This window comes from Lissotriton vulgaris, chromosome 11 (genome assembly GCF_964263255.1).
Source record: "Lissotriton vulgaris chromosome 11, aLisVul1.2, whole genome shotgun sequence".
NCBI lineage: Eukaryota > Metazoa > Chordata > Amphibia > Caudata > Salamandridae > Lissotriton > Lissotriton vulgaris.
In genome coordinates this window covers 996888486-996899577 of record NC_141699.1, presented here as the reverse complement: position 1 = coordinate 996899577, position 11092 = coordinate 996888486, and positions in this window count along the sequence as shown.

Below are 11092 nucleotides of genomic sequence, written 5' to 3'. Positions count from 1 at the left end.
TCTATCTATCTATCTATCTATCTATCTATCTATCTATCTATCTATCTATCTATCTATCTATCTATCTATCTATCTATCTATCGCCCTCACTCTAGCCATCTATCGATCTATTGCCCTCACTCTAGCTATTTATTTATCTATCGCCCTCACTCTATCTATCTATCACCCTCACTCTATCTATCTATCGCCCCCACTCTATCTATCGACCTCTATCTATCCATCTATCGCCCTAACTCTTTCTATCAATCTATCGCCCACACTCTAGCTACCTATCTATCGCCCTCACTCCAGCTATTTATTTATCTATCTATCACCCTCACTCTATCTATCTATCGCCCTCTATCTATCCCTCTATCACCCTAACTCTTTCTATCCATCTATCGCCCACACTCTATCTATCTATCTATCGATCTATCGCCCTCACTCTATCTATCGATCTATCACCCTCACTCTATCCATCTATTGCCCTCACTCTATCTATCGCCCTCACTCTATCTATCTATCACCCTCACTCTATCTATCTATTTATTGCCCTCACTCTCTCTATCTCCCTCACTCTATCTGTCTATCTATCTATCGCCCTCACTCTATCTGTCTATCGCCCTCACTCTATCTATCTATTGCCCTCCCTCTAGCTATCTATCGCTCTCCCTCTATCTATCTATCGCCCTCACTCTACTGAGCACCACCACTGCATCACTCAGGGGCACCACAACATCACTATGCGCTACCACAGCATAACTGAACGCCACAGCATCACTCGTCGCCACCACAACATCACTCAGCGCCACCACAGCATCAATCTGTGCAACCATTCAACAACAACTGGGTGAAATATGTTCTTTCAATGTTCCAAGCTTTATAACAAATGTCACAAAAAGATGTTAATATTTCACTTCTGTTCTTGGATTTCGTCACAATAAAATAAACTGAACATAATCTTCACAAAAGTTATTTACAAAAGTTTAAGCTATTGCCATTATAAATTACAATAACTTTTGTTTAAGTATTAATTATTTTTTCTTTTAAATCCATTGTTATTTGTAATGTCAATACATCTAAGTCACGTAAATACAACAAATATTGAATTACAAATGCTATAGGTGTCACATTTGCGAAAGCTAAAACTATTGGCATTGTAAATGACTAAGCTATTAATTTCGCTATTTTCAAAACCAACACATAAATAAAAAAATTGTAATTTACAATACCAATAGCTCAAACTTTCCTAATTCGAGACCTACTGCATTGCAAATGCTTGTTGTATGTGTATTAAAACTAGATATTAAATATGTTTTTATTGTAATAGAAGGTATGTACATTGAGAGGTCATAGACGACAGATGAGACAAAATTTGATTGCGTTGATATTTTATCAACTTAGGATAATGTGCATGAATCTTTTTGAATCTATGTAAATCTCCTTTTAATGATATACTAATAGAAAATAAGAATATTGTGAATGTATTGAAATACAATTTTATAATAAAAGAAAAAATATATTTTCTAAACAATGTATAGAGGAAACAATCATATATGTTTTTAGGTTAATATACTCCTTGGTATATTTCCGGTTCAGTGCACTCTCTGTGATCATAGGTGGACCAAGTAACATACAGCACAACAGGGAACCTTTTGTTCTTTAATTCATTTTAATGCGGCACCACAGAGAAAAAAAGATATTTTTCAAAGCAGCTCTTAACCCCTTGGGCGCAGCCGCGATTTTGCGCCTGTGCAGCACTTTTATTGAGTGGGCGGGTTCATGGCGGCCCCCAGCCGTCATCAGCACACGAGAACCGTGATGCATGACAGCCGGGGGACGTCATCAGCATGGAAGGGGTTAAACGAAAATGCTTGAATTTCCCTTCCTCCAAAGAGCGAAGGATGGGGTTCTTTGTGCATATAGATTACTCCAGAGCATCAGCTTTCAAAGCAAGGAATCTCTTCCTTGGAGTTTTCACTTGATCTTTGTTTTACATAATGGCGCTGTCTCCCTTTAGTTTGAATAACACACATATCGCCTTGCTCAGCTGCAATTGTTGCATCCTGCAGAATACCACTGCACAGCTAATGTCTAACAGTCACACAATACCCTCTCTGTGTTCGCCAGGAATGCTGCAAACAGTGTCTTGTATTCAATTCAAAGTCCCAACATTGGCCTTTTGTGATCACAACAATCATCCCAGGTCCCATTAAAATAACCTTTCGTGAAAGTTTGTAAACACAATCTGCACTCCTCACACACAATCAAGGTGTTACACACCATTCTTCATAGAAACTCGTTCAACCAGAACAATACCTGCTGTGATGAAAGGCCAAATATATTTGTTGGTCTATTTCCAATGAACACAATTGCTTACACCCTTTCTAATCCGGCAAATGTGCCTCTTTTAGGACACACCGGAGAATATTTACAATAAAATGTAGGAGCGCGGAGCTGCGCCAAATTTGACAGGGCCGCACTGTGACATTTTCAAAATGCAGGGATGCATCGTATTCACAAGAATACAGCGCACCCCTGAGTTTCACCTAGCGCTGGCACAAAAAAAGCTGCCTAGCGCCAGCACAGGCACCCTGCCGCCATGTTGCAAGGGTGCCTGCTCTGCAGGGACGAGTGTTTATGTGCAGGAAGGGACACCTTTCTAAACATAAGCAATCAATATTGGCGGTTTGCACCTTCTATGTGTTTGCAGAACATGGAAAAAGCAAAAAACAAGGAGAAATGAATCATTTCTGCTCTTTGCGCTATTCTAACACCTAGAATTAAATTCAGCCTTTAGCCCCCGGTGCCCTGTGACCCTCCATCTTGTTGTGTGTCCCCTGGCCCGCCCCTCCTCCCTGCTACCGCCTCCCAGCTGCTGACCCTCCCACCCACGATCAGAGTGCTCCCTACCTGCATTTATTTAATTAATTCGGCCTCGCGCTGCATTTATTTATTTATTTCAGCCTCGCGCTGTGTTTGTATATTAAATTCAGCCTTTAGCCCCCGGTGCCCTGTGACCCTCCATCTTGTTGTGTGTCCCCTGGCCCGCCCCTCCTCCCTGCTACCGCCTCCCAGCTGCTGACCCTCCCACCCACGATCAGAGTGCTCCCTACCTGCATTTATTTAATTAATTCGGCCTCGCGCTGCATTTATTTATTTATTTCAGCCTCGCGCTGTGTTTGTATATTAAATTCAGCCTTTAGCCCCCGGTGCCCTGTGACCCTCCATCTTGTTGTGTGTCCCCTGGCCCGCCCCTCCTCCCTGCTACCGCCTCCCAGCTGTTGACCCTCCCACCCACGAACAGAGTGCTCCCTACCTCCTCTGACGCGCTGTGATCACCTGGACCTCATCCAGCACGGTCGCTCCCCCCATGCTCCCTGATCCCAGCTCCTGTTGACGATCTGGCCGGCTGGTGGTACCGCTTTGAGATTACATAGCTGTAACTGCATATTTACTTAATTTTGACTCGCGCTGTGTTTATTTACTTAATTTTGACTCGCACTGTGTTTATTTATTTAATTTTTGCCTGGCGCTGTGTTTATTTATTTTATTTTGCCTCGCGCTGTGTTAATTTCATTCATTCCGCCTCGCGCTGCATTTCTTTATTTAATTCAGCCTCGCGCTGTGTGTGTTTAATTAATCTAGCCTTTAGCCCCCGGTGCCCTGTGACCCTCCATCTTGTTGTGTGTCCCCTGGCCCGCCCCTCCTCCCTGCTACCGCCTCCCAGCTGCTGACCCTCCCACCCACGATCAGAGTGCTCCCTACCTGCATTTATTTAATTAATTCGGCCTCGCGCTGCATTTATTTATTTATTTCAGCCTCGCGCTGTGTTTGTATATTAAATTCAGCCTTTAGCCCCCGGTGCCCTGTGACCCTCCATCTTGTTGTGTGTCCCCTGGCCCGCCCCTCCTCCCTGCTACCGCCTCCCAGCTGCTGACCCTCCCACCCACGATCAGAGTGCTCCCTACCTGCATTTATTTAATTAATTCGGCCTCGCGCTGCATTTATTTATTTATTTCAGCCTCGCGCTGTGTTTGTATATTAAATTCAGCCTTTAGCCCCCGGTGCCCTGTGACCCTCCATCTTGTTGTGTGTCCCCTGGCCCGCCCCTCCTCCCTGCTACCGCCTCCCAGCTGCTGACCCTCCCACCAACGATCAGAGTGCTCCCTACCTGCATTTATTTAATTAATTCGGCCTCGCGCTGCATTTATTTATTTATTTCAGCCTCGCGCTGTGTTTGTATATTAAATTCAGCCTTTAGCCCCCGGTGCCCTGTGACCCTCCATCTTGTTGTGTGTCCCCTGGCCCGCCCCTCCTCCCTGCTACCGCCTCCCAGCTGCTGACCCTCCCACCCACGATCAGAGTGCTCCCTACCTGCATTTATTTAATTAATTCGGCCTCGCGCTGCATTTATTTATTTATTTCAGCCTCGCGCTGTGTTTGTATATTAAATTCAGCCTTTAGCCCCCGGTGCCCTGTGACCCTCCATCTTGTTGTGTGTCCCCTGGCCCGCCCCTCCTCCCTGCTACCGCCTCCCAGCTGCTGACCCTCCCACCCACGATCAGAGTGCTCCCTACCTGCATTTATTTAATTAATTCGGCCTTGCGCTGCATTTATTTATTTATTTCAGCCTCGCGCTGTGTTTGTATATTAAATTCAGCCTTTAGCCCCCGGTGCCCTGTGACCCTCCATCTTGTTGTGTGTCCCCTGGCCCGCCCCTCCTCCCTGCTACCGCCTCCCAGCTGCTGACCCTCCCACGCTCCGCCCCCTCCACCATCCATTTATGGCCAATGCCTCCACGCGCAGCGTCCACGCGCTACGGACACGCCGAAGGTGCGCCAAAGGTAAGCCCGTCTACGCCCGTCCGCGCCTGGACCGCGCCCAGCGCCACACCCCCTGCCCCTCGCGCTGCCCAGCCATCCCGCATTTCCTACGATGCCGCCACCCTCCTAGCCCTTAACCCCGGTCGCGCCCCCAACTGCGTCCAAGCCGCTCCTGGACGCACCCATGGACCGTTCTCCTGCTTCTCCTGCAAATTTAGCGGCACCGACAACATCTCCGCTACGACCACACCACAGATTCCCGACCCCAACCACCTACAATGCATCCTTCTCAACACCCGATCAGTCCACAGGCACGCCATTGACCTTTGGAACCTACTAGACACCATCTCTCCTGACGTCGCCTTCCTAACGGAAACATGGATGAACGCCTCCTCCGCCCCTGACATCGCCATCGCTATCCCTGATGAATATAAGATCACACGCAAGGACCGCACCGACCATACAGGAGGAGGAATCGCTATCGTCCATAAGAAATCAATCCGCATCTCAACCAGCTCTGACGCAAACCTCGCCAACTCCGAACACCTTCACTTCCAGATCCACATCGACCCCAATACAACTCTCAGAGGCACCCTCCTCTACAGACCACCAGGACCCCGCGCAAAATTCAGTGAAGACATCACGGACTTCATCACCCCACACGCGCTCCCCTCCAAAGACTACATCCTTCTGGGAGACCTCAACTTCCACCTTGAAAAGATCAACGACCGCAACACCGCCACCCTCTTAGACAACCTCGACAACCTCGGACTTAAACAACTGGTCACATCCCCCACCCACATCGCAGGTCACACACTCGACCCCATCTTCACCTCCAGCAACCATGTCTCCTTCAGCCACACTACGGATCTCCTCTGGACTGACCACAGCTGCGTTCACTTCACCTACAACAAGCCGAAACCCATCATCCACCTCCAACCAACTCTACAAAGAAACTGGAACAAAATCACCACGGATCAGATCTCCACATCGCTCCTTCGAACCTCCCCAGCCCTCTCTTCTAACGCCAACGAAGCCGCCTCCAACCTCACCCTTTGGCTATCCAACACCGCCGACACCTTAGCACCACTGAAAAAACGTCAACACAAACTTGGCAACAAGAAGGCCTCATGGTTCAACGATGATCTCAAGAAGTCCAAGAAACTGTGCCGCTCCCTTGAAAAAGCCTGGAAAAAAGACCCATCCACCAGCAACAAGGTCGCCTTCAAAAGCGCCACCCGTACACACCACCAACTGATCCGAAAAGCCAAGAAAACAGCATTCAAGGATCGACTTGACAACAACGCCCACAACAGCAAGGAACTTTTCAACATCGTCAAGGAATTTTCCAACCCCTCGGCCAACTCCAACGACATCACCCCCTCTCAAACCCTCTGCGACTCCCTAGCCTCTTTTTTCCACAACAAGATTGCTGACATCCACAACAGCTTTGACAACCAACCCGGAAGCCAACCCACCCTACCATCTGCTGACCATCTTCCCCCCGTAAACACCCTTAACGACTGGAACCCTATCTCCACTGAGGACACCATCCGCCTGATGAATTCCATCCACTCTGGATCCCCCACAGACCCATGCCCTCACCACATCTTCAACAAAGCAGACTCCATCATAGCTCCGCACCTCCGAGACTTCATCAACTGCTCCTTCAACTACGCTACCTTCCCAGAAGACTGGAAACACGCTGAACTCACCGCCCTTCTGAAAAAACCAACAGCAGACCCCACCGAACTCAAAAACTACCGCCCCATCTCACTTCTTCCATTCCCGGCCAAAGTCATCGAGAAAGCCGTCAACAACCAGCTCGCCGCCTTCCTCGAAGCCAACAAATCACTCGACCCCTCACAATCTGGCTTCCGAGCCAAACACAGCACTGAGACCGCCCTCATCGCAGCAACAGACGACATTCGAACTCTACTGGACAATGGAGACACTGTCGCCCTCATCCTCCTCGACCTCTCTGCAGCCTTCGACACAGTCTGCCACAGCACCCTTTTACAACGCCTCAGAAACATCGGAATCCAAGGAAAAGCACTGGAATGGATCACCTCGTTCCTCACCGGAAGAACCCAGAGAGTCCGCCTCCCACCATACAAGTCCGAGGCCTCTAAAATCATCTGCGGCGTACCACAAGGATCCTCACTCAGTCCCACCCTCTTCAACGTATACATGAGCCCCCTTGCGGCCATCGCCCGCCAACACAACCTCAACATCATCTCTTACGCGGACGACACTCAACTGATCCTTTCTCTCACCAAGGACCCCAGCACCGCCAAAACTAACCTACACGAAGGAATGAAAGAAGTCGCCGAATGGATGAAACAAAGCCGTCTGAAACTGAACTCAGACAAAACAGAAGTCCTCATCTTAGGCACATCCCCCTCTGCATGGGACGACTCCTGGTGGCCGGAAGCCCTTGGAAAAGCACCCATCCCGACAGACCACGCACGGAACCTTGGCGTCATCCTGGATTCTTCACTCTCAATGAACAGACAAGTCAGCGCCGTATCCTCTTCCTGCTTTAACATTCTTCGCATGCTCAGAAAAACATTTCGCTGGATCCCCTCCGAAACAAGGAAAACAGTCACCCACGCTCTAGTCACGAGCCGACTGGACTACGGAAACACCCTCTACGCAGGTACCACCGCTAAACTCCAGAAGAAACTACAACGTATCCAAAACGCCTCAGCCAGGCTCATATTAGACATCCCACGCAACGAACATATCTCTGGTCACCTTAAAGACCTCCACTGGCTACCCGTCAATAAGAGGATCACTTTCCGACTGCTTACCCACGCACACAAATCACTCTACGACATCGGACCAGATTGCCTCAACTCTCGACTGTCCTTCTACACCCCCTCCCGCCAACTTCGCTCTTCCAGCCAAGCCCTCGCCACTGTACCTCGCATCAACAAGACCACCATGGGAGGCAGATCCTTTTCATACCTGGCTGCTAAAACATGGAACTCACTCCCCGCTTACCTTCGCCTTACCCAGAACCACCTAGCATTCAGAAAGCAACTTAAAACGTGGATATTTGACAAATAATCCTCCTCCCCTTCCTAAGCGCCTTGAAACCCTCTGGGTATGTAGTGCGCTATACAAATTTTATGACTTGACTTGACTTGACTAGAATTCCATGGAGTTCGTTTTTGGCACTGCCTCAGGCTTGTAAATCTGGGGTAGCATCATAAAGAAATTGGTGTTGCGGTTGAATGCCCACAGCAACACCCATTGCCCGCCCCTTTGCCACAGTAGACTGCTGTGGAAAGGGGCATATTTACAAGGTGGCACTAAGCCAAGCAAAGTGGCTTAGCGCCACCTTGTAAATATGGAAAATGACACTGCGCCACCGGAGCATCAAAAGAAGTGACACTCCGGTGGCGGTGAGGGCTTGTAAATATGGTCCACTCTTCGGTGTTTCCTGGGATTCCTTCTAATCTTGGTTATACAGCGCTTTGAAACTGGCTATTACCTGGTGTAAAGCAAAATGATGAGCCACACCTGCAAATATATTTATATCACTTGCAAAGTGCTGTTTACATGAAAAGGTTTCTTAAACTACAATATAACAGAATCAATAAACTGAAGTGAACTGAGGCCCAGATTTTGCATCAGGATTGGGTCTGTTATTTAGCACAGGCCCTACGCAAAATCCATTTTGGGATTTAAAAAGCCACGCAAATCCCGATTTGCGCAGCTTTGCATAGCTTTGTTTAAAAACAAAAAAGTTATGAGGCAGTGTATGGCACTGCCTTCCGTTACCATGAGTCAGGTAAGCGTTGCATGAGGGGAGCATTGGCATTCCTATGCATCCACCCATGTATTTTTGACGCAAACCCAAATATATATATGTATATATATATATATATATATATATATATATATATATATATATATATGCAAAGGCATGTATTCATGGGTTTGCGCAAACAGGGTGCACCTACCTGAGGTTGGAGCAACGAGAAGAAATAACGTTATTTCTCCCTGGTATTTCCTTTTCGCGTGTGTGTTGCATTATGCAGCACTCATTCAAAGAGGAAATGGCCCCAAAGGATAGAGGGGCATATTACCAACAACTAGCGATATTTATCGCTAAGTAGGCTTAGCGGCAATTTTTTTATCGCTGTGCATCGCCGGATATTATCGCTGAGATAACGTGCTATTAGCAACGTTTATCTCAAAAGCGATAATATTTCCGGCGATAGCGGCGAAATCCGTGAATATCGCTGAGAATACAGCAATATTCAGCATTATCGCTAACAGGGTCTTAGCCATTATATCCACCTCCCATTGAATATAATGGCTAAGAACTGGTCTGAGCAGGCGTTAGTTTTTGGAGATATTCGCGCTTAGAGCGAATATTTCCATCGCTACGCCTGCCTTGCTAATAGGCAATAGCGATGCAGGTTGGGTACGCCCACTTTGCATGTCATTAGCGATAAATATCGCTGACATGCAAAGCGGGCCACAAACCGCTCGCTATCGCCTACAAGCTGTCGCTAACTGCTGCTAGCGACAGCTTGCTAATAGGGCGATAGAATTATCGCTGCTTAGCGCCCGAAAAACGCCGGTAAAGCGGCGATAATCACATATCGCCCGCCTTGGTAATATGCCCCAGAGTTTGTACAGCCTTCCTGCACAAAAATTATCTTGACCAGAACGCAGGCACCCTCGTGCCATGAAGCAAGGGTGCCTGCATTGGCACTAGGCAGCCACAAATACAACTGAACCAGGAGAGAGCAGTACTGCACCATATCTTGGACAATTGGCACTGTTCTGCTCTTTCTCTCAATGCAGTGCAGTGACTTCCCTCGCTGCGCTGCATAACATTTTACTAAATATGACCCTCAGTGCCTAGTCGAAGCAGTTGAACAACCAGCCTAACCTGAAGTAGGTCAGAGATCGATCGCAAAGCTTAGGGCATTCGATTGTCTTGAGGCATGAGTAGAGAGTGCCTGGTCTCTGCAAATGACCCTGCAAAACAGAGGAACTGGGAGAAGAACATGACCTGCCAACCAAACATATAATTGCTATAGACCGTCCTACAAGTGTCCACCTCCATGGGTATCAATGGTCCTGGCCGGGGCATGAGTTATTTCTGCCGATGTGGGGCAGCATGCTGTGCAAAGGCTTCCGGGGTTGTGGTACTCCCTGAGATTCAGCGCTTGTCAACAGCATTCTGTCAACATTTAGTAATGTACTGTTTTTTATCCGAGCTGGCCTGCTATAGGATGCAACATCTGTGGGTCCGATTCACAGAATGAATTTAAGACTCAATCCTAAACTTACTACTATTTTGGTATTCACAGAATGCACTTACTACTTTTGGTATTCACAGAAGTTAGGATTTTGTCTTAAATTTGTCTTAAGACAAACTTAAGACAAACTTAAGACAGACTTAAGACAGACAAAATCCTAACTTAAGTCTGTCTTAAGTCTGTCTTAAGTTTGTCTTAAGACAAACTTAAGACAAAATCCTAACTTCTGTGAATACCAAAAGTGGTAAGTTTATTCTGTGAATGCCAAAAGTAGTAAGTGCATTCTGTGAATATCACAATATTAGGACGTTTAGGATTGAGTCTTAAGTTCATTCTGTGAATTGGGCCCTGTATTTCTAACTCCAAAATCATTTCCAAGCACACAAGGCTGATCCAAATGACAAAATTGACAGCAAAGTAGTTTAAATCCCATCAAATGGTCATATATAGAGTCGATCACTCTTCTCCAGAGCCATCAGAAGAAAATTGAGAGACTGGAGGGAGAATTAAAAAACAACAAACATGTTTCCCCAATTTACATCCACAATAGAACTTGTTCCCGAAGCTCAACTGGAATAAATAAATAAATTCCCAGTGAATTTTGCCATATAAATTGAAAATTGAGCACAAAGGTACGACCAATTCATTCATCACCAACTTAACACCAAGTTCAGACCCAACTGTGCGAAAGATCTTGCTCCTTAAACGCAAATTACAGAGGTTAAAGACAATAAGATGAGCAACCTTTTAAAAATCAAGGTTAAAATCGCTATTTTCAACGTACACCATATGGAAAGACAAAAGGCAGAAGAAGCCCAACACAACAAAACTTAGCCTGACTATATGACAGGTTTGAAAGAGATGTATTCAGACTTGATGGTGTGAAGAAATTGAATCACACATGCATTCAAGATTTTGGCCGAGCCTAAGACAGTGATTATTTGCTGCAGAGCTGGCTATCAACCAGAATATCTAAGGAGGGGTAAAGCCCTGGCCAAAAAG